Below are 24,869 nucleotides of genomic sequence, written 5' to 3'. Positions count from 1 at the left end.
TGGGGTTTTTAATCTAACTCCTGCCTGCTTGAAAAAATTTTAGGTTCTCATCTTAGTGTTTGATCCTTTCCTTTCTCTCTTGTCTATGTGGAATTTTCCAAAAAACACACATTAACAATCCCAGCCACCTATCATTTAAACAAAAGACTTATTTTTTCCCCAAAGAACAAATTATTACCTAGCTCAGCAAAGTGTAAAATTCATACCTCCTCCTTTTAAATACTGAGATATGTTACTTTTGTGGGACTCAATACACGCTTTAGTATGGAAAATGAATCTTATTTTCTCCTAGAAATCCTAGAAACTTAAAAATTAGATAGAGGCTGAGAGTCTCAGGGGAGAGCAGATGGCACCTATAGAATCTTAGGAATCTGAGCATGAGCACACTGGGTACTTGGAGGAAAAAGATTATGTGAGAGACAAAGAGGATGGAGAATCTTGTGAGGAGCCTGTTGAATCATAATTAATGTGGAGGGAGTGGGTTGTGACAAAGTCAGTTTTGCTGAAGGTAGCTATGTAGAAACCTGGGACAATGAGATGATGCTGTGCATGCTCCAGTGTTTTCAGTCTGACATCCAACAGTGGTTCTGCAAAGCCTGGAGGAGCAGAGATAACTATCCCAGTAGCCGGGGAGTTACCAGAGTTTCTCCCAATTTGGACTAGAACTTTACTGGACTTCATATTTATATTGCATTGAGTCCTTTTGAGGTACTATGTGATGTCAGGGACTTTAAGGCAGGCAAACAAGAAGATAAAAATGGATCTTCTGATGTGGTAGTTTAAAAATATGTCAAAGGTAGAACATAATTTCCCTTATCTTGGGTGTGTACTGTCTTAAGTGATTTGCTTCTCATGAAAAAAACATGGTGGAAGTGATGCTGTGTGACTTTTGAGACTATGTCATAATAGGAATTGTGGCCTTCTCCTTGTTCTCTCTCTTGGATCACTAGTTCTTGAGCCGTTAGGATATTCAACCAGCCTCACAGAAAGGTCCATATGGCAAGGGACTAAGCCTACCTGCCAGTAGTCAGCAAGGAGCTGAACTGAGGCATCCTGCCAATAGCCATGTGAATGAGCCAACTTGGAAGCAGATCCTCTAGTTCCAGTCAAGCCTTCAGATGACTGTAACTCTGATTAGCATCTTGACTACAACCTCATGAGAGGTGCTGAGGCAGAATCATGCAGCTAAGCAACCCTCAAATTCCTGACCCAGAAAAACTATGAGGTAATAAATGTTTATAAGTTTTATAACCACTAAATTCTATTTATTTATTTAATTATTTGTTTATTTATTTATTTATTTATTTATTTATTTATTTATGTATTTATTTATTTTAGAGCGAGAGAGTGCAAACAGAGGAGAAGAGCAGAGGGAGAGAGAGAATCTTAAGCAGGCTTCACACTGAGCCCATTGCTAGGCTCAATCTTACCACCTTGGGATCATGATCTGAGCCAAAATTAAGAGCTGGACACTTAACTGGCTGAGCCACCCAGCACCTTAGTAACCACTACGTTATAGAATAAGTAGCAAACATATCTGTCAACCCAGAGATGAAATCTTAGGCTTGTTTTACCAAATTGGTGAAATAAAGGAATATGACTCTATTTGCCCTGTGAGTAGTATGTTGCAAATTGTGTGGATCCAGTAAAATAGAAACACTATACACAATGGGAGATGATAACATACATCCCAATTTATGGGCTCTGTAGGCCACTGGGACCTTTTGAAGCATTTCCTCTTCTGCCCTACTCCATGATAATTGGGAGTCTTATCTCTGGAGACTAGTATTCTGATGCAGCAAACCCTGGAACCATCATCTAGTTTCAGGACCCGTGACTATATTCAGTTATAACAAACCAACATGAGAAAGTCTGTGGAGACAAGTAGGTGCAGAGATAATGAGAAATGGTGGTGGGGGAGTACCTAAAGACCTTAGTTTTTAAAAGGGCCCAACTCTATTTTCTACATTTGGGTTCTGTGAGATTCCACTGTATTCTTCCAATCGCTCCACTTATATTTGAGCTAATTTGAATGGTTTCCTCTTCCTTGCAACCAAATGGTCCCTAATTATTGATAGGTACATACTCATTGTCCTGGTGGGATGGCTGGAGGTGAAGTAGGTATGGGTCAGGGAAGTCCCAGGGCTCTCCATGCAGAGGTCTCGTGCTTCAGAAGGACAGCTGAAGTGGAAGTGGGTGAAAGCTGCAGAGGTCCCAAGGTGCTTCCTGCAGAGGGTGACCTAGTAGGGCAGTTGGAGCCCAAGGCAGCTGGAATCCAGAGTGACACAAGCTGGAGTCCCCAGGCTTTCTCTATAGGGGGTGCCCTAGCAGGGTGGCTGGAGGTGGGATAAGGGCCTGGGGTTTCTGGGGCACTTCATGGTGCAGTGGGGCACCATGGGGCATCATGGTGGGGTAGCTAGAGTCAAAATGGTGTGAGCCTGGAGAGTTCTGGAATGATTTGCACCTGTGTCACCTTGGCAAGATGCCTAACTGTAGTAAGAACTGACCAGGTATACTCCAGTGTGTGTCACACTGAGGTTGCCTTGGTGGGAAGGCTTTGACTGGTTTGGGCTAAGGGCCCAGGGCCCACTAGGATGCCTGTACCTTGCTTTGGCCTGCACATCAAGGTGGAGTGGAAGTGTAAACTGTGGTGTTCTCCAGCTCCTCTTAACCAGGGATTTCCAGCAGCTACCCTGTTGTTTGGCTCTGTTCTAGAGCTGTTTCTTCTATATTCCAGTCCCTCTTTTAAACCACAGCTTTTTTCGTCTGTGCCCCAGGGAAGACAAATTTGTTCCCTCAGTACTATCCCTCCCCACTGTGTTTCCTAGTATAGGGGTAGGGTTTCCCTTCCTTACCATGTCTGTTTCTCCTGTTCTTTATGTGGTCTCTATCTTTTGTTGTGCAGAAGCTGTTCAGTCAGGCCTCAGTTCTTCTTCTATAGAATCTGTATTCTCTAAATAGGTATAGATTTGGTATGTCAGTGGAGAAGGTGAATTCATTGTCTTTTGGCTTCGCTGTCTTAGACTGAACTCTGTATCAAATGATCCCAGTAAGATAGCATCCCAGGGCCTTGTTGCTGATCCCTCTTTTCTACTATATAACAGCATCTGTGGAACAGAAAAAAATGCCCTTGGGTTCACATTTCAGCAAGACTAGTTCTTGCAACACAAGATGGTACTACATGCATGGATCTATTCTTAACTCAAGACCTCTTATTATAGCAAGCTAACTCCTAACAAGCAAGTCATTCCTGCAGAGCCTCAAAGGATAAGTCCAAGGTGAAGAACATTCATTAAATAACTGAGTTTAGAGAAAATAGAAAAATCTTTTTTTGAGTAAAATGTGTTCTAAACATTCATATATTCTGTGGAAATAAATTATTTCAACAAAAAATGATTCAAACCATATATTTCTGAATAATCAAAACATTTTTAAGGTTTTTCATTTAAATTTCAATAAATGATAAATATTTGAGAAATATAATATTAAGTACCCATAAAAATTTCAAGAACTTTATTTAAAATTAAAAATAAAATGCAAGAAACCAAAAAAAGAAAATTAAATGCTTTAGTCCCAGAATAAAAAGTTTGTGAATAGTTTCCCTGGGAACTGAAAGCCCTGTGTGCCTCTCAGATGTACTGCATTGATTCCTAGTTGTTAGGTGGTGGAATGCCATTTTGCAAATGCAAAGTATATTAGACATTTAGTGGCAATCTTCCAGAAAAAAAACACCCCTTGAATGGAGGAAATTCAACATAGCTGAGGTTACTGCTGAAAATAAGGAATCATTTTTGCAGGAGGACAAGACTTGCCTGTGCCACCCACATTGCAAACCATGCTGTTGATTTCACAAAGGTTTTGTTTACTGGTTCAATTGTGACCTGATTCAGGCCCCAGAGGATAGCCTATTGACAGCTCTAATTGCAAATTCAATTTTTAAATAGTTATTTATATATTTTGAGAGAAAGAGAGAGGGTGAGAGAGAGAGCACATGTGTATGAGCAGGGGAGGGGTAGAGAGAGAGGGAGAAGGAGGGAATCTCAAGCAGGCTCCATGCTGTCAGCATGGAGCCCGATGTGGGGCTCAAAGTCACAACTGTGAGATTATGACCCGAGCTGAAACCAAGAGTTGGATGTTAACCAACTGAGCCACCCAGGTGCCCCACAAATTTAATTTTAGTTCAGAGATGATTTAAATAAAAACCGATTGTTTAGGTTGTCAGCACTATGAAAACATAAAGAAGGAAACACATATGCATACAATATTCCAATAAGAAGACATTACTGCATTTTTGCAGAGTTTATTTAAAAGTAATTTTTCTGCTCAAAATTTCTTCTTCTAAAGACTCAAAATAATTTTACAGCATGCCTAGTGAACAATTTTTTTTTAATTCTGAGATGGAGATTTTAGAAGTCAGAATAGAAATGGGAAGTAAAAGACCATTCAATCACATTAATTTTTTTCTAAAAATGTTAAGGAGCTTTTTTGAGGCTCTAAATGAAGCAGTTTGGTTCCCCACCAAATTTGAAATGCTGAGTAGATGTATTAGTTTTGCACTTTTGGAGAACTTATTGGGATGGAAGGACACAGTGGCATTTGGGGTTTGGCAAAACCTCTCAAATTATTTTTCAAACACTTTTGGTTTGGCAAAGGCAGATTGGATTTTGCCAAATGTCTTTTTTCCTACTTTGGAACTCAAAGGTACTTCAAGGAAAATTTAATCCATATGCTTCTGTTTTACTTACTCTTAAATCATCAAATTATTGTCTTGAAACAATTGATTAATGCTCAAGAAAGTCTTTTGAACCATTTAGTGAAATTGTTATAAAGCCTCCTTGCACTCCATTCCCTCTCCTTTGCCCTGAATGTTGAAGTCATGTGATGTCAGCATTAAATCAAGCCAAAAGTCGGGAAAATTTACTTTTTGCTTCCTATTTAGAGTCCTGTGAGTATTCAGGGGTTATAAGATTAGCCAGAAATATAGCCTATTGTTACCAGATGATATGATTACAGGGTCATATAATTTTTGAGTTTAATCTTGTCCTCAGAATGAGAGTTCCCTTTTCCATCCTTCTGAGCAATCAATTGTCCACCTTCCATATCAACACACAGCAGGAAATGGGCCCTTCCATTATTGGATAACTCTAAATGTAGGTTTTTCTTTAACTCATGATTAAAGTTCACAGTAGGTTAAGTGCTTATTATTCAGGGAGATTATGCAATGGTTACCTGGGAAATGTCAGCCTTCCTTGGTGTTACATCTCTAGGTTTATGGTTAGGCTCTTTTGCTGGTGTGGGAATCATAGAGGCACTGAAGGTCCTCAGTGCTGTGAACTGATGCCATTTATGCATCCAAATCTACTTTTTATTCCTATTTTTTTTTTCTAGCTCAAAATACAAAGCCTACCCGCAACCTTGACTAGCCAAAAGACTCACTCATTTATTCAGCATTTACTGACTACTACTCTGGTTAGCAAATGAAAGGTATTGAAGCCAAAAAGACACAGAAGTTAAATGGATATTGAATGCATATATCAAGTTATGTTATGTTCTGAGCTTAAATGGTAAAGTGAGATTGGTCAGTGCTGTGTGGTGGAAGTGCTTTCTGGTGATTCTCTGGCCAACTATGGCAGAGAATGGCCATAGTTAGAATCCCTTCATAAGACAGGTATCAAGATTATGATGATTGCATGGTCTCAACTGACCCAGAAGCTCCTAGGAAGCATAAACTCCTTGCACTATTTATGGCAACGACCTACCCACAGGAAAGTGACTTTTGTGTAGGAGCATAACTGAGAGTTGTAGGGAGACCGACTTGGGGTGTGGACAGTGGTCTAATTTAGGGGCTGGCACAAGGTGGGGGCGGTGAATGGATAATCTAGGTGAAGAACACTAGGACATGCAGCTGACTCACATCCTGGTTATGCAGAAAAGACAGCTCCAGTTTTGCTGTATGCTTGCCCTGAGCATATAGTTCTTAAATAAAGCTGTCTTCATGTTCGTGTTTAAGATTTTCCTATTATTCTCTATAATGCCCAGATGTCTGGGCCAAACACTATGCTGTAGGGTCTTGGTGATAAAAATTATGTGCCAGGAGTGTATATTTTTATAATTTTCCTTAGAACATTCAAGGAAGCAGATGATATAATAAGTTCTATGATAAGACAGAGTATAAAGGGTGCTTCTGGCAGAGGCAACTGAGATTAAAATGATCAGAGAATATTTCCTAGAGGAGGGGGAAGCTGATTTGCACCTGGAAAGGCAGCTGGGAATAACTTCAATAAGGAAATGCAAAAAAGAAGAATGGTGTTCCTGCAAGAGGTATCACCATGGGCCAGGCAGGGCATGGAGTTAAGTTAGCAGGACTTGTTCAAAAACCACAAACAGTTTATTGTAGGATATGAGGAAAGAGTGGTAAAAATTAGGAAGAGAGATGATTTAGGGGCCAACTCTAATGGGTTTTATATTTCATGCTAAGGAACTTGGCCTTTATAGCATAGGCAATGAGGGATCATTAAAGATTTCAAACTGGGGACTTACATTGTCAGATTTACATTTTAGAAATATTTTGGTAGCTGTTTGAAGGGGTAATCTAGAGACAACAGGGTCAGTTTGGAGGCTATTTCCATAATCCAATAAAGGCATTTTAAGACCCTGAAGATCAAGGAGTACAAATTTGAGAGGAAATTTACAAGACTTGATTACTGAATAGATGTAGATGATAAAGGACAGAGAAAGGCCAAAAGTAACTCTTGAGTTTCTGTAACTGAAGTAGTGATGGTTCCATTTACTGTAAGGGGTAATTCAGTAAAAAGGTAGATTTCAGGGGGAAGGTAGTAAGTTCAATTGTGGGCATCCTAGGTCTGTGGAACATCCAAATGGAAATATCCAGATATAGGTCCATAGTTCAGAAAACAGACATATACATCAGGGAATTGTCAAAATATCAGACACTTTTGTGGTTATTGAAGCAAATGTCCTTTTTCTGAATGTATATATATGGTGGAAAGAGGGCTAAAGACAGAGTCAAATGGAAGGGTTTCCTGCCTGATGTAAGACGGTACTGATTTCCATAAGACAATAATAACCTCAAATTTAGAGAAGCTGATTGGGAGTAGCAGTGTCAAGAGTCACTGGGCTATTTGCTTCCAGATGTTGTAGCCATTCAGTGGAATGTTTGGCTATAGTATTTCTGATAGTTTATATTGCATTCCTTGAAGTTGGCTAACATGATGAAGGTCTTCTGTCATTTTCATTGCTGCAAAACTGAGAATATAGTCAAGGATATAATCTACCATCTCAACACCTACTTCACTCTGGACTTTTTTTTTTTTCAGAACAGAAGTGGCCACCTGTGGTGTTGCTTGGTGAACTGATTGTCCAGGTATCCAAGAAGCATTGGGTGTGGCCAGTTGAGTGAGATGGAAGGTGGGAGGGTGGTAGGAAGGGCAGGAAGAGTAGGTGCACTTCAGATAGTGGTCTTACATCTCTGATTTCACATACAATCAACAGATCTGTCAGTTTGTGGTCAATGTGGTGTCCAGACTACCTATAATACTGCAAGTACTTCAGATGGGAATCACCATTTTGAAATCCTTGATATGAAAATGTTCAATGAAATTAGAAATTTATATTTTCACAAGAAATGTCAACATTACATTTATCAATGAAAGAAAAGAAAGAGCTATTAGATTCTGGAAATAGAATGTCAACTGTTGTAAACATTTGAATGTCAAAATTAAGGAAATATTTTTATCATCTATCTGTGACAACAAAGTTTTTTGTTGATTGTGACTATCAGGAATATGAAGAAATCATCACTATAGAGTCTTGACAAGTAATTGTAACTAGCCATTTCAAAATTTTAAAAATTAAATATTTTTGAATTTTAAACAAATTCAGTTCTAGTTTAATACCTCTTCTAGTTATTTTGTTTTTCCTATAAATTATGCAATGTAAAGAGAAGACAATTGTTTTTTTCACCAATACCATTTAGGCACTTCCACACAGTGTGTAATTTATTCTAGTATGTTATATAAATAGTTTTGTTATCCATGTAGTTTATTAGGTAAAACAGATTAGAAGGCACTGACCTGCGGACACCAACGTTTAAGGGGGAGAGTAGAAAAAGAGTAGCTCCTAAAGGAGGTTGAAAAAGATTGACTAGAGAGTAAGTTGCAGATAAGTGGCAAGTAACATCATGGAAATCAAGGGAGTAAAAGGATATAAATAACAGTGTCTTAAAGCATGGAGAGATTGGATAAGATGACTCTGACAACTCCTCTCTACTTAGCAAAGAGGGGATGATTGATCTCAATGAAGACGATGTCAGTGGGGTTCCCATGGCAGAATGTGGTTTGCAACAGGTTAAAGAGTAGAGAGAATTTAGGATGTGGAGGTGATAAACATATATCTACTCTTTTAAGAAGCTCTACTTTGAAGGAATGGAATAGATTGCAACCAGCGGGAGAACCATATAGAAACTGATAAAATTTATGTTTTCCTCACAGAACTGGGAAAGAGAATACAGTCATGAGTTGCCATAACACAACCAGTTGAGAGAGAGTGTTTATAATTATAGGAAGAGGGGGGAAATAAATAACCAAACAGTCTCTGAGGAGGTAGGAGAGAAGATCAGAGTACAGGGAAATGGGTTAACCTTAAAGGGACACTCCTTTCTTGGAGCTTGTAGGGGCAGAGATGAGTGTAAGGTTCTATACTAACATATAACAATGTGGCTGCAAATAGTTGAAGGCATATGAATCACAAAGTTTTTATTTTTCTTAGTGTATTAGGAGGTCAAATTAATCTAGGAGAAGGGAGCTTGAGAAGAGTGGTTAAGTCTGAAGTTTGGTGAAACTGGCTAAAGACCTTGTTTTTTTTAATGTTTATTCATTTTTGAGACAATGAAAGAGACGGAGTGCAAGCAGGGGAGGGGCAGAGAGAGGGAGACACAGAATTGGAAGCAGGCTCCAAGCTCTGAGCTGTCAGCCCAGAACCCGACGCAGGGCTCGAACTCACAAACCGTGAGACCATGACCTGAGCAGAAGTCGGACGCTTAACCCACTAAGCTACTCAGGTGCCCCTAAAGACCTTAGTTTTATAATGGTTATAATATAAAAAGATAGGCGATTTTCTCCAGACATATTTAGCAGAAATAGAGTGGAGAAGACAGATACTTGGGTTAATCCAAGATTGGGAGTTTACAGAGTAGTCTTAGGGCAGAAGTGAGGTGGCTTGGAGAGTGAGAGCGCTGTAAGGCTGTTTGAAGAGCAGACCATAGGGTTCACATAACAAGGGATGGAAGTGAAACTGCTTGAGATCTCCAAGGTAATAGTGGGACTGGGAGGGAACTGTCAGAGTTGTTAAAGAATGAAGGAGGAGAAGACAACATTTTGTGTAACATTTGACGAAGTTCAGGGCATTTTATTTACAATTAAATGATTCTGTAGATAAAAGAAAGTCTTGGGGGAAATGAAGGGCAATAGAAAGAAGATTCAGGAGAGAAGAAGCACAGGGCAATAAGAGGAAAGAAGAGATGATCCCAGAAGTTTGCATTTTAGGTGGAGTTATAGGAGTTCTACAACTACAGTAACAGGAGGAATCCATGAGGTCAACAGAACTTACTGTCCAAACAGGATGAAGGCTGGGCTGCAGTTGGTGAGGGAGGATGGTCATGGACTCAGGGTTCTCAACAAAATATGGTGAGGAAATGTTTAGCTCCATAAGAGGTGGAGGTGGACATGTGTAAGATGATGAGAATTCAACCTTAGAGACAGCACTGCTCAGTGGGTTGCTCATGCTTCAAGTCCTACAAGATGCCTTCTCTGACACCTACAGGTAGTAAGCAAACATTTTGTCAGGAAGGAGACCAGGCAAAAAAAATATGACACATCAATTGCTAGATTGAGAAGTAGTTTTGTGTCAACTTAGCTTCACCTTTCAGGAAGTGTTCTGGAAGTAAGACTCATGAATCACAGTCAGCAGATCAGGCCAGAGCTCCATACACCGCTGGGAATGTTGCCACGTGCAAACCCAGTGAAACTCTCGGAGTCTAGCCTTTTGCCTCAAGGCCAGTCCAACTAAAACATAATTTTGGCTCAAAAGAAAAAGGCCTGTTACCAACCAACTTTGCCACTTGAAATGGAGCTAGAAAAACATCCTCATAACAGAGGTAGGTCTTGATTCACCTTTTTTTCCCTGAAGGAATTAAGGTTTAATTAAATATTTATTTCTGTTCTCCTAAATCTGCTGCAATAGAGACAGTATATGATTTTTAATTATTTACAATTCTGCTGCTATATGTATCATTCTCTTTCCTCAGGTATCTGAGGTGTCTAAATGAGGAGGAAGTGCTCATTTGTTGGGGAGTGCTATATGAAACATCTTTTCCAGAAATAGCTTAAGCCATAATGGCATAATGAAACATTTTTAAAAGCTGCCAGGCATTAAGTATAACAAAACATAAATATAACATCTGTTTTTAATTATATGCCTATACAATATTTTTACATAAAAATGGAATTTTGTTTTTGTCAAATGTTTTCTTATTTTCTTTTTAACTGTTGCCAGCAATGAGAAAATGATAGGGAGAAGGTAAGGAAAGAAACAGATTAAGTATTAGTGCAATACTATGTATTTAAATAATAGCTCTACTTAATGTTTAAATCCATCTCCTTGACTCTGCCAAGTCTCCTACTCATCACTGTTTTGGTTCTTTTCCTTACATTCCAGACAGCAGAGGACATATCTGGTATTTCATGGTAATCTTCTCCTACACAATATTAAAGATAGAGGCCCTCTCCCTGGAAGAATGCTTATATGCACTCGTGTGCACACACACACACACATACAGGCACACACACACAATTTTAGGAGATTCATGCCTTCTGGCTCTATTGAATCCCATTCTTAGGCTCCCAAATTAAGTTCCTCCACTCTGTCCAATGGGAATTCAGTACAGAATGCCATTTATTGTCTGGAACTTTGATAGTGATCACTGTATCCCTGCAGTGCTTACTGTCTTGCCTGGCATAGAGAAATCATGTTTGATAAGCTACATTGCAAGAAAGACATGTCTTTTTAATTAAGGATCTATACAGAAGAGTTGTTAGGTGAGTGCTGAGGTGAGGTGAGGGCTGTTGGGGCAAAGGCAGGGTGATTATAGATTGAAGTCTACTACTTGTTTTCTTTTAGATCTCAGCCAGCTGACTAGAAAGACTGAAAAGGAAGCAGTCTTTGGTTAAAGAAAGGATTCCTAAATTTCTGAAGTTGGACTCTGCTGATTGTAGGAAAAGATTGGATGATATCAGAAACCAAAGAAGCTTCTAAAGAGTGATGTGGGTAAAAGAAATACTTAAAGGTGTAATGAGACAGAGTAAATCACAGAGGTGCCAGTGTGAGGATTACCATCCTCAAAGTTTTCCAGTTGAAGCTTGGCCCCCTTGTGGTTTTATACAGCAAGGCAAGGCTCCCAAAGTAGTAGGCTCAGAACAATTACTGCCTGTATTGTTCCCTGCCAGACAGTTATTGATTCCATGACCCTCTCCTGTATCCCATGAAGGAACGGAAAACATGCTGCATTGGGAACATTTCCACCCAGATTTTTTGTCCAGTCACTGTCATTGTCATAGAAAGCTCTGGCCTGCTTTCTCTGCAGCCAGTCTTAACTGGAGGTGGTGTGCTCAGCTCCTGCCAGAAATGAATTCCTGATGTAGATGACTAAAATAAAACTGCCTGTGAAAAGCTAGTTTATACATTAAGACAGAGACATAGCTTTAGCTACAACTGTATTTACAGGGAAAGAATAAACAATAGAAGAAATCATCAAATAACACTCTCCTCTTCTTTCTTCCTGACCCAGCTTTCCTTCCCTTTTGTGCTCAACCCACAATCTCTTTGCGCACAGTTTTTTTGACCAAAGAAGCTGTTTGATCAACTTGGAATATGTTAGCTGAAAATAAATCTATTTGATCAGGAGAAGAGTGTTGGGAACCTTTTGTCTTTAATCAGAAAGATAGGGACTAGAATGATATTTACCATGGAGACAGAAGAAAGACATCATAATTTTGATGTCTGTCATCACTTTTCACTTGGATTCCATTTAAAACAGGTCAGATCCTGATCCTCACACCAGCTGAAAGCCAAAATCACTCCCCAATTTTTTTGTTTTTGTTTCTGTTTTGCTGCTTCCCAAATATAGCCATGCTATGTCAATTTAAGACAAAAGAGGGTCAGACCTTCCTGCAGGTCCTTTCCTTCTAGAAGATTTTGAAGGATAAATATGTTTTGTGACTCTATACATAGTCAGGGGACACATGATACTAATTTACTAGACCTGGGAGAAAAATAGGTATAAATTTTCCACCTTAATTTGCTGGATTATTTCATTCTCTGTCATGATACAAATATCTATGACATTAGAGATCGAAGCTTGTTCTGAGATATTATACTCATCAAATATGTGCTCATTATTATTGAGTCACAGGTTGATAAAATATGATATAAATACTTGTTAGTAATCAGGATTTTGTTTTCTTTTGGCTTACTTTTTCCCATCTGGTTTTGGTTTTGTGGTTGCCTTTCCAGTCCTGAGCAAATGTAATAAAAAAAGAAGATTAAGAAAATAAAAACACAATATGATTTGTGAATCTCATCCTTTCCAACCCTCTAAATAAATAGGTATTTTAGGAAATCCAGACTGAGTATGATATTACACTAGAGACTCATGTATTAAATACCCCAACCAGACATAGAATGAACATGTTTCATTCTTGAATGCCATGTTCAACAGAGAAAAATGATTATTTCACCTCACCTTGATATTCTGTGACAATGACATGGGTAGCAAGAAAGAAAAAAAGAGAGATACACAGAGAGAAACCCAGCAATGAGAAAAAGCACAAAAATGTGTTGGTTAGTATGGTGAAGAGACTGGAGCTAAGTTCTTGGGGTAATCACCAACTCTCTTACCTCAGAGGACTCTCATTGACACAATGAAAGAAAATACTCTCTGTGCATTCTTGGTTGCCTCCAACTTGAGCCCATGGAATCCATTCCAGGTCTATTGGTCATAACATGAAAGTAGTAATAGTAATAATGATAGTTCACATACACTATGTGCCAACTGTTGCATCGAGTACATTAAGGCATTATCTTTGCTCCTCCTAACAGTCCTCTATGGTAGCCTGTATTTTTTATTATTACAGGTTTATTGAGGGGAAATCAAAGCTTGGAGAGGCTAAAAGACTTGCCTAGGGTCGTAGAGTTAGTACAATGTGGAAAAGGATTGGAAACCACGTTTGTGTGTCAGCACTTATCCTTTTGCCTAGATCTTTATATTCAGAGACATGTACCTACCAACAAAAGAAAACTACCTGGAGAGGCTGGAGCTCTCCCTCCTTCTGATTTCCAGTTTGTGCTGCACATGTCCCAGAAGCACACTAGTTATTATAGTCCATCTCATCTGTCTTCTTGTCTATCTCTTCTACCAAATGGAACTCCTTGACAGTGAATCCAGAACACTGATAATGCCTGACACATAGTAGGCACTTTAAACATTGTTGTTGGATGACAAATGCTAAAAATGATTACATGCTAGAGATTTATAATAATTAAGACCAGTTTTGCCTAGCTAATTTTCCATGCTTTTCCAGATATTTAATAATTTTGTTTTTAACTGCATACCAACTTTTAAAACGTAGGGAGGTGTAGTTGAAAATACAATTTGATGCATAATTTCCGTTACTACAGTTGGCATTTGCAAATTTAATTCTAATTACAGAATTAGCTATTTCATTGTATTGAAAAGAAAACATTTTAATTTAACACTTTAATAGGAAGTTTATGCATATTTACTAACTTAATTATAGAACTATCATCAAGTAGCTTTTGAATATGTAAGCCACAAAATACAATTAACTTTTTGATGGAAGATGTAGTCTTGTTTTAATAGAGGCTTGTTTCATTCACAGCATTGCGTTGTACTTAGCTCAGTCCTCCGATGCCCTCTAGTGGTGATAAATAGTAACTAAAAAAATAAGTGAAAACAAAGTGGATTTATCCAGTAGTGGCTTTTTTTTTACAATCAGTAACCACATCTGTTCTAATTATTATATACATAAAATATAATTAAAAAATATAGAGTAATTTCTTTGTATTTTATTTTAAATGTAACATCCTTTTAAAATGTAATATTAAAAATAATAGTAAAAGAATATTGACACACACACACTTATACATAATGAGTAAAGTATAGGGAATAATTAAACAAATGTGTGTGTCCTGAGAATTGGTTTAAGAAATAGAAAAGGAAAATAAAGATAGAAGTAGACAAAAAACATTTATTTTTTAAATTTTTTTTAATTTAAAAGGCCAATGTCTTTCCATAATGTCATAACTGCATAATGTCAACTTCCCATGAAGCAGAATAAGAAAACTCATCCTCATGTGAATACAATCAACCCTCAGCCTCATGAACAAATATGCTCTAGCCAGCTGATCAAACCAGTAGCTTTTACTGAGAAAAAAAAGCTTTCATAATGCTTTGCACATAGTGAACACTCAAAAATTATTTATTTATTTTGTACTCTGTAAACAATCTTCTATTAATAAATCTTGATTGAGTCTTTTAAAAGCTATGCTGGGGAAATATGAATTTCTATCATGGAGAAAATTAGTATTAGTTATCTGCGTTCAAATTAAATTATTTCAAAATCATTCCCAGAGGAAATTGTTTCACTTATATTTTAAAAACAGAAGCAACAATAACCATTTTAAAAGTCTACTGAGTTAAGGCTCTTGCAGTATTGTCATCAGGGTCACTTCTCACAACTCTCAATTTCGACTACTTATGATTCAGAAATATTTATTATTTTTCAACATACTGGAAATTGATACCAACCCCGTTATCTTAAATTTATATAGGACCAAACTATATTTCGGTAGTCAATACTCAAACTGTGTCTGATGACTGTTTCCACTTTGTAGATAGAGAAAGTAGTTTTGAAATACTTAGGAACATACAGATGCAATTCAACTCACTTTTCCCACAAGGTGTCACTATGGTACCTATGAAATATAGTCATAGATTTATTTATCTGTCTGTGACCCTATTTTTAAAAAACAATTGAAAAAGATTTATACATAGGCACATGATCCTGAAATGAAGCACACATAGGAGATAAGTGAGTTTATAGATATCTAATATTTACTACATATATATGAAAGCAAACATATTTAGATGTATATTGAAATCTTAATAATATACATCCAAAAGGAAGTATAAAACATTATGTATATATGTATATATAATACTATATATATATATATATATATATATATATATATATATATAATAGGTATATATATATGCTTGTATTCAAGATTATTCATTTTTAGACAAATACCCTAAAAGTACATGGCATGTCACTTACATTGCGACTCTTCTTACCAAGTATGTGATACATTCATGGGTGGTTACATATTGAGTTTATATATTTAATGTGCATGTGTAATGGTTAAAGGATGAATATCGTGTGACTTCTGAATGATGAACAACTGGCAAATTCGTGTCTGTCTTTTCTTTTTGTTTTTAAGTGAGTTTGAGGTTAAGAGCCAAGAAATCATTCAGAGCAGAGTTCAAAATCCAGTTCAGCCACCTGTATAACCTCTGCCAAGTTAATTAACCTCCTGAGCCTGCTTTTTTATTTATAAATGGGGATAGTAATATCTATCTCACTGTAGTTGCCTTGAGAGTAAATTGAGACAATGCATGTAAAGCACCTAGCACAGAAGAGATTACTTAATAAATAATAGTAGTTATTATTAATTTCAAGAGGGAAATGTTAATTAGAATTAGATTTTATGCTTTGATCACAGGCCTTTGCATATAAAAGACCAGAGTGTTTCTCACAGATGTGGAATTCTTATGTAATAAAATTCAAGCATATCTATAAAAATTTAAATACTTGTAATAACGGATATTCTAACGATCTCTAATGAAGGTTTTGTTTGCTAAACTCAACTACTTGCTTGAAGTGCAAACAGAGTTCTAGTCTTGCTTTTAGGAATGATTCTCTTCTGCTAGTGATAGTAGCTGAAATTTGTCTTATATCAGGCAGCTGCACAGAGTTAAACATCATTTGATTAATTGTTAGGCAAACAAACTGTGGGATTTCTTTCTGTCCCCTTGTGTTAGTCCTGCTTTGTAGCATTATATGATGCCCCTTTCTCTAAGTCTTCAATAACTCCCCAAGGCTCTGAGTACAGAATGCAAACATGGCAGACATCTGCAGCTTGCCCAGTTAATGGAGTCAGCCTCAGATGTTGTGGCCTGGGTCTTGTCACCACTGGCTGATCAGCCACACTTTACAAATGAGGGATCTGAATATTCACCTGAAGGCTGAAATGACTTGCCCAAAGTAATACTGCTCCTAAATGAGTGAGCTAAGACTAGAAACCAAATGTCCTATTGGCACAATCTCTGGATGAAAAGGACACCTAATTTCAGAAGAGCCGGGATTATCTTCTTCAACCTAAGTCGTATTAAAGAACTAGACCAGGCTGGGACAATGAAGTGCAGCATACTCACTCATCCAAAGCAGTCAACTTATACTAAGGAGTATGAAGAAAAATATTTCAAGGGCTTTAAGAAATACATCTTTTTGTTAGGTATCTTTATTTTTGTTTTCTTTCTTTTTTTAAAATTTTATTTATTTATTTATTTATTTATTTATTTATTTATTTATTTATTTTTAATATATAAAATTTATTGTCAAATTGGTTTCCATACAACACCCAGTGATCATTCCAAAAGATGCCTTCTTCAATGCCCATCACCTACCCTCCCCTCCCTCGCACCCCCCATCAACCCTCAGTTTCTTCTCAGTTTTGAAGAGTCTCTTATGCTTTGGCTCTCTCCCACTCTAACCTCTTTTTTTTTCCTCCCTTCCCCCCCATGGGTTTCTTTTAAGTTTCTCAGGATGCACATAAGAGTCAAAACATATGGTATCTGTCTTTCTCTCTATGTCTTATTTCACTTAGCATCACACTCTCCACTTCCATCCACATTGCTACAAAGGGCCATATTTCATTCTTTCTCATTGTCACGTAGCATTCCATTGTGTATATAAGCCACAATTTCTTTATCCATTCATCAGTTGATGGACATTTAGGCTTTTTCCAAAATTTGGCTATTGTTGAGAGTGCTGCTATAAACATTGGGGTACAAGTGCCCCTATGCATCAGTACTCCTGTATCCCTTGGGTAAATTCCTAGCAGTGCTATTGCTGGGTCATAGGGTAGGCCTATTTTTAATTTTCTGAGGAACCTCCACACTGTTTTCCAGAGTGGCTGCACCAGTTTGCATTCCCACCAACAGTGCAAGAGGGTTCCCGTTTCTCCACATCCTCGCCAGCATCTATAGTCTCCTGATTTGTTCATTTTGGCCACTCTGGCGTGAGATGATATCTGAGTATGGTTTTGATTTGTATTTCCCTGATGAGGAGCGACGTTGAGCATCTTTTCATGTGCCTGTTGGCCATCCAGATGTCTTCTTTAGAGAAGTGTCTATTTGTGTTTTCTTCCCATTTCTTCACTGGATTATTTGTTTTTTGGGTGTGGAGTTTGGGGAGCTCTTTATAGATTTTGGATACTAGCCCTTTGTCCGATATGTCACTTGCAAATATCTTTTCCCATTCTGTCGGTTGCCTTTTAGTTTTGTTGATTGTTTCCTTTGCTGTGCAGAAGCTTTTTATCTTCATGAGGTCCCAATAGTTCATTTTTGCTTTTAATTCCCTTGCCTTTGGCGATGTGTCAAGTAAGAAATTGCTGCAGCTGAGGTCAGAGAGGTCTTTTCCTGCTTTCTCCTCTAGGGTTTTGATGGTTTCCTGTCTCACATTCAGGTCCTTTATCCATTTTGAGTTTATTTTTGTGAATGTTGTGAGAAAGTGGTCTAGTTTCTTTCTTCTGAATGTTGCTGTCCAGTTCTCCCAGCACCATTTGTTAAAGAGACTGTCTTTTTTCCCATTGGATGTTCTTTCCTGCTTTGCCAAAGATTAGTTGGCCATACTTTTGTGGGTCTAGTTCTGGGGTTTCTATTCTATTCCATTGGTCTATGTGTCTGTTTTTGTGCCAATACCATGCTGTCTTGATGATGACAGCTTTGTAGTAGAGGCTAAATTCTGGGATTGTGATGCCTCCTGCTTTGGTCTTCTTCAAAATTACTTTGGCTATTCGGGACCTTTTGTGGTTCCATATGAATTTTAGGATTGCTTGTTCTAGCTTTGAGAAGAATGCTGGTGCAATTTTGATTGGGATTGCATTGAATGTGTAAACTGCTTTGGATAGTATTGACATTTTAACCATATTTATTCTTCCAACCCATGAGCATGGAATGTTTTTCCATTTCTTTCTATCTTCTTCAATTACCTTCATAAGCTTTCTATAGTTTTCAGCATACAGATCTTTTACATCTTTGCTTAGATTTATTCCTAGGCATTTTATGCTTCTTGGTGCAATTGTGAATGGGATCAGTTTCTTTATTTGTCTTTCTGTTGCTTCATTGTTAGTGTATAAGAATGTAACTGATTTCTGTACATTGATTTTGTATCCTGCAACTTTGCTGAATTCATGTATCAGTTCTAGCAGACTTTTGGTGGAGTCTATCGGATTTTCCATGTATAATATCATGTCATCTGCAAAAAGCGAAAGCTTGACTTCATCTTTGCCAATTTTGATGCCTTTGATTTCCTTTTGTTGTCTGATTGCTGATGCTAGCACTTCCAACACTATGTTAAACAACAGCAGTGAGAGTGGCCATCTCTGTCGTGTTCCTGATCTCAGGGGAATAGCTCTCAGTTTTTCCCCATTGAGGATATTAGCTGTGGGCTTTTCATAAATGGCATTTATGATGTTTAAGTGTGTTCCTTCTATCCCGACTTTCTCGAGGGTTTTTATTAAGAAAGAATACTGAATTTTGTCAAATGCTTTTTCTGCATCGATTGACAGGATCATATGGTTCTTATCTTTTCTTTTATTAATGTGATGTATCATGTTGATTGATTTGAGAATGTTGAATCAGCCCTGCATCCCAGGAATGAATCCCACTTGATCATGGTGAATAATTCTTTTCATAAGCTGTTGAATTCGATTTGCTAGTATCTTATTGAGAATTTTTGCATCCATATTCATCAGGGATATTGGCCTGTAGTTCTCTCTTTTTACTGGGTCTCTGTCTGGTTTGGGAATCAAAGTAATGCTGGCTTCATAGAATGAGTCTGGAAATTTTCCTTCCCTTTCTATTTTTTGGAATAGCTTGAGAAGGATAGGTATTGTCTCTGCTTTAAATGTCTGGTAGAATTCCCCAGGGAAGCCATGTGGTCCTGGACTCTTATTTGTTGGGAGATTTTTGATAACTGATTCCATTTCTTTGCTGGTTATGGGTCTGTTCAAGCTTTCTATTTCCTCCTGTTTGAGTTTTGGAAGTGTGTGGGTTTGTCCATTTCTTCCAGGTTGTCCAATGTGTTGGCATATAATTTTTCATAGTATTCCCTGATAATTGCTTGTATTTCTGGGAGATTGTTTGTAATAATTCCATTTTCATTCACGATTTTATCTATTTGGGTCATCTCCCTTTTCTTTTTGAGAAGCCTGGCTAGAGGTTTGTCAATTTTGTTTATTTTTTCAAAAAACCAACTCTTGGTTTCGTTGATCTGCTCTATAGTTTTGTTTTTTAGATTCTATATTGTTTTTTTCTGCTCTGATCTTTATTATTTCTCTTCTTCTGCTGGGTTTAGGCTGCCTTTGCTGCTTTGCTTCAATTTCCTTTAGGTGTGCTGTTAGATTTTATATTTGGGATTTTTCTTGTTTCTGGAGGTAGGCCTGGATTGCAATGTATTTTCCTCTCAGGACTGCCTTTGCTGCATCCCAAAGTGTTTGGATTGTTGTATTTTCATTTTCGTTTGTTTCCATATATTTTTTAATTTCTTCTCTAATTGCCTGGTTGACCCATTCATTCTTTAGTAGGGTGTTCTTTAACCTCCATACTTTTGGAGGTTTTCCAGACTTTTCCTGTGGTTGATTTCAAGCTTCATCGCATTGTGGTCCGAAAGGATGCATGGTATGATCTCAATTCTTGTATACTTATGTAGGGCTGTTTTGTGAGCCAGAATGTGATCTATCTTGGAGAATGTTCCATGTGCACTCGAGAGGAAAGTATAGTTTGTTGCTTTGGGATGTAGAGTTCTAAATATATCTGTCAAGTCCATCTGATCCAATGTATCATTTAGGGCCCTTGTTTCTTTATTAACCATGTGTCTAGATGATCTGTCCGTCGTTGTAAGTGGGGTATTAAAGTCCCCTGAAATTACCACATTCTTGTCAATAAGGTTGCTTATGTTTGTGAGTAATTGTTTTATGTATTTGGGGGCTCCCGTATTTGGCGCATAGACATTTATAATTGTTAGTTCTTCTTGATGGATAGACCCTGTAATGATTATATAATGCCCTTCTTCATCTCTTGTTACAGTGTTTAATTTAAAGTCTAGTTTGTCTGATATAAGTATGGCTATTCCAGCTTTCTTTTGGCTTCCAGTAGCATGACAAATAGTTCACCATCCCCTCACTTTCAATCTGAAAGTGTCCTCAGGTCTAAAATGAGTCTCTTGTAGACAGCAAATAGATGGGTCTTGTTTTTTTATCCATTCTAATACCCTATGTCTTTTGGTTGGCGCATTTAGTCCATTTACATTCAGTGTTATCATAGAAAGATATGGGTTTAGAGTCATTGTGATGTCTGTAGGTTTCATGCTTGTAGCGATGTCTCTGGTAGTTCATCTCACAGGATCCCCCTTAGGATCTCTTGTAGGGCTGGTTTAGTGGTGATGAATTCCTTCAGGTTTTGTTTGGGAAGACCTTTATCTCTCCTTCTATTCTAAATGACAGAGTTGCTGGATAGAGGATTCTCGGCTGCATATTTTTTCTATTCATTACATTGAAGATTTCCTGCCATTCCTTTTTGGCCTGCCAAGTTTCAGTAGAGAGATCCGTCACTAGTCTTATTGGTCTCCCTTTATATGTTAGAGCACGTTTATCCTTAGCTGCTTTCAGAATTTTCTCTTTATCCTTGTATTTTGCCAGTTTCACTATGATATGTCATGCAGAAGATTGATTCAAGTTACGTCTGAAGGGAGTTCTCTGTGTCTCTTGGATTTCAATGCCTTTTTCCTTCCCCAGATCCGGGAAGTTCTCAGCTATTATTTCTTCAAGTACACCTTCAGCACCTTTCCCTCTCTCTTCCTCCTCTGGAATACCAATTATGCATATATTATTTCTTTTTAGTGTATCACTTAGTTCTCTAATTTTCTCCTCATACTCCTGGATTTTTTTATCTTTTTCTCAGCTTCTTCTTTTTCCATAATTTTATCTTCTAGCTCACCTATTCTCTCCTCTGCCTCTTCAATCTGAGCTGTGGTAGTCTCCTTTTTATTTTGCACCTCATTAATAGCATTTTTTAGCTCCTCCTTCTGGCTGTTCCTGAGTCCCTTGATCTCTGTAGCAATAGATTTTCTGCTGTCCTTTATACTGTTTTAAAACCCAGCAATTAATTTTATGACTATTATTCTACATTCACTTTCTGTTATATTGTTTAAATCGTTTTTGATCAGTTTGTTAGCTGTCGTTATTTCCTGGAGGTTTTTTTGAGGAGAATTCTTCTGTTTGGTCATTTTGGATAGTCCCTGGAGTGGTGCAGAACTGCAGGGAACTTCCCCTGTGTTGTCTTGAATAACTTGTGTTGGTGGGCGGGGCTGCCGTCAGACCTGATGTCTGCCCCCAGCCCACCGCTGGGGCCACAGTCAGACTGGTGTGTTCCTTCTCTTCCTCTCTCCTAGGGGTGGGATTCACTGTGGGGTGGCATGGCCCATCTGGGCTACTTGCACACTGCCAGGCTTGTGGTGCTGGGGATCTGTCGTATTAGCTGGGGTGGATCGGCAAGGTTCACAGGGGCGGGAGGGCAGGCTCAGCTTGTTTTTCCTTTGGAGATTCACTTCAGGAGGGGCCCTGGGCACCGGGAGGGAGTCAGACCTGCCGGAGGGATGGATCCACAGAAGCACAGCGTTGGGTGTTTGGGTGGTGCAAGCAAGTTCCCTGGCAGGAACTGGTTCCCTTTGGGATTTTGGCTGGGGGATGGGGGAGGGAGATGGCACTGGCCAGCACCTTTGTTCCCCACCAAGCTGCACTCTGTTGTCTGGGGCTCAACAACTCTCCCTCCTGTTGTCCTCCAGCCCTCCTGTTCTCCGAGCAAATCTGTTAACTTATAACCTTCCAGATGTTAAGTCCCACTTGCTGTCAGAACACGCTCCATCCGGCCCCTCCATTTTTGCAAGCCAGACTTGGGGGCTCTGCTTTGCTGGCAGGCTGCCCCTCCACCCTGGCTCCCACCTGCCTGTCTGTATCACACGCACCACCTCTCAGGCCTTCCTACCCTCTTCTGTGGACCTCTTGTCTATGCTTGTCTCCAGCGAATCTGTTCTGTTAGTCTTCTGGCGATTTTCTGGGTTCTTTAGGCAGGTGTGGGTGGAATCTAAGTGATCTGCAGGACGCAGTGAGCTCAGCATCCTCCCACGCTGTCATCTTCCCCATCTGTTTTTTTCTATATTTGTTTTATTTCTAAACACAATATTTTTTTAAAAAAATTTACTTATTTTAAAGTCAGTCAGAGAAATTCAGATACCATATGTTTTCACTCACATGTGGATCTTTAGAAACTTAACAGAAGACCATGGGGGAGGGGAAGGGAAAAAAGTTACAGTGAGGGAGGGAGGCAAACCATAAGAGACTCTTACATATTGAGAACAAACTGAGGGTTGATGGGGTATGGTGGAGAGGGGAAAGTGGGTGATGGGCATTGAGGAGGGCACTTGTTGGAATGAGGAATGGGTGTTGTATGGAAGCCTATTTGACAATAAATTATATTTTAAAAATTTACTTATTTTATTTATCTATTTATTTTTAATTTATTTTAAAAATTAAAAACATTATTTCTAAGTACAATAAATAATACAATATTACTAATCATTTCTACAAGAAAAATTATCTGTTGGCTACTCTATGGTTCAGAGCCTGCCCTGCAGGTGGTGACTCTGAGTTGTGCTAGTAGCAGCCTGGCTTATGTTGCAGTAAATCTTTGCTACTCAAAGTGTGGTCTTCAGTTCATCAGCCTCCAAAACACTTGGGAGCTTGTCTGAAATGTAGACTCCCAAGCCCTACCCAGATCTTTTGAATTGGAATCTGCATTTTAACCAGGTTCCCAAGTGACTAGTACAGAGACTAAAATCTGTGTAGCATCATCTTAATCTTGTATGAAAGAGCCTCATGGAAGCAGTATTCTGTTTAGATTCCTTTCTAATGCTCTGGCTGGTTCTACCATGGGAAAAACAGGTGAGATCGTTGTAATATTGACACTTTTTTTATAATTCCTCAAGTGATAATTTCCTTCTTCCTTCTTGAAATTTTATTGAATTTAGGCTGTCTGGCAAGGAATTAGTTAAAAAAAACTGGACAAAAATGTTTGATTTTTCTCTCCTTTTTTAATCGTAAAAAGAAAATATATTCATTAGAGGAAATTTGAATGATATATGTATAAAGCAGAAAACAAACCATTTGTCAATACAGAGAAATAGCCACTATATTACCATCTTGGTATATTGTCTTCAAATATGTATATAAATTTATTTAATAAATATTTATTCAATACAATATATGAATTTATTTATTATATTGAATAAGTAATGCATCCATATGGTTCAAAATGCAAAAAGGTATATAGTGAAAACATTTTGCCCATTTCTGTGCCCCATCTGCTCAGTTCCACTCACAACCCCAAAAGATAACTACTCCTATTAATATTTTATTATCTTTCAGGAGATATTTTTATGTATAATCAAATACATATGAATATGTGTACTTTACCCATTTTAAAAAATATTTCATTTATTTTTGAGAGAGAGAGAGAGAGAGAGAGAGAGAGAGAGAGAGCGTGCACAAGCAGGGGCAGAGGATCCAAAGTGGGCTCTGTGCTGACAGCAGTGAGCGGGATGCAGGACTTGAACTCATGAACCGTGGGATCATGACCCGAGCCAAAGTTGGACACTCAACCAACTGAGCTGCCCAGGCATCCCTGTACTTTCTCCATTTTAACACCAATTATAGCTTTATTCTGCATAGTTTTCCACCTTAGGCATACGCTTTTACAGTGAATGTCCACAGTTATGATACATTTGCAAATTGTGGTTCACTGTATTTTACCATAAGCATTTCCATATTTTTACAGAGTTTTCATAAGTGTCATTTGAAATGGCCACACTATGTTTCATATGTACAGTTGCAATAACTTCCTTAACCAGTAGAGGTTACTGTGCATATTTTCCCTTCCCCCTTCAAGTGCAGATACCTTTGTGATGAAATTCTTTGTGCATAGATTTTCTCCCACCCAGTGGGTGCTGGGGAGAGCTTAGATAGACATACAACAACTAATTGCTGTTAAGATCCCAGAGAAGCTCAAGCCTTGGTTGTTCAACTCTTTTTCCATATTATGGAATACTCTGTAACCTACTAACATAATACTTCTTTTCTCTTAAAATATAAAGAAGAATTTAAGCTTGTGGAAAATAAGTATTAACTAATTAATACATAAAATAATGGGGAAGAGAGGTGGATACTTCCATCCAGCAAAGGGTTAATTCATATTTGCTAGAAAAGGAATAGGATTGCCTAATGAGTCAAGTAGAAATGAAAAACAAAACCTACCTAAAACTGAGAAAATGGCAAAGGCACATCCATAGAAAATGAACACCATAGGAGAGTCTGTT

The 24,869-nt window shown here is 38.1% G+C and overlaps 1 long non-coding RNA gene across 3 annotated transcripts in view; it reads left to right on the top strand.

Moving 5' to 3' along the window:
* Positions 1 to 942: 942 nt before the first annotated feature.
* LOC132662333 (uncharacterized) overlaps positions 943 to 24,869 on the top strand; it is a 48,062-nt gene continuing 24,135 nt past the window's right edge. For 2 of the 3 annotated variants that reach the window (XR_013550363.1, XR_013550362.1), the window contains exons 1-3: positions 943 to 1,225; positions 7,338 to 7,384; positions 11,197 to 11,339. This is a non-coding gene — a long non-coding RNA (uncharacterized LOC132662333). Of the gene's footprint in view, positions 1,226 to 7,337; positions 7,385 to 11,196; positions 11,340 to 11,863; positions 11,948 to 24,869 lie in introns of those variants that run through there. The other variant, XR_009602575.1, reaches the window with a different exon arrangement.

Source organism: Panthera onca, chromosome D1 (assembly GCF_046562875.1).
Source record: "Panthera onca isolate mPanOnc1 chromosome D1, mPanOnc1 haplotype 2, whole genome shotgun sequence".
In the NCBI taxonomy this organism is placed as follows: Eukaryota; Metazoa; Chordata; class Mammalia; order Carnivora; family Felidae; genus Panthera; species Panthera onca.
The sequence above is the reverse complement of the archived record's forward strand: the minus strand, read 5'-3'. Positions and strand labels throughout refer to the sequence as shown.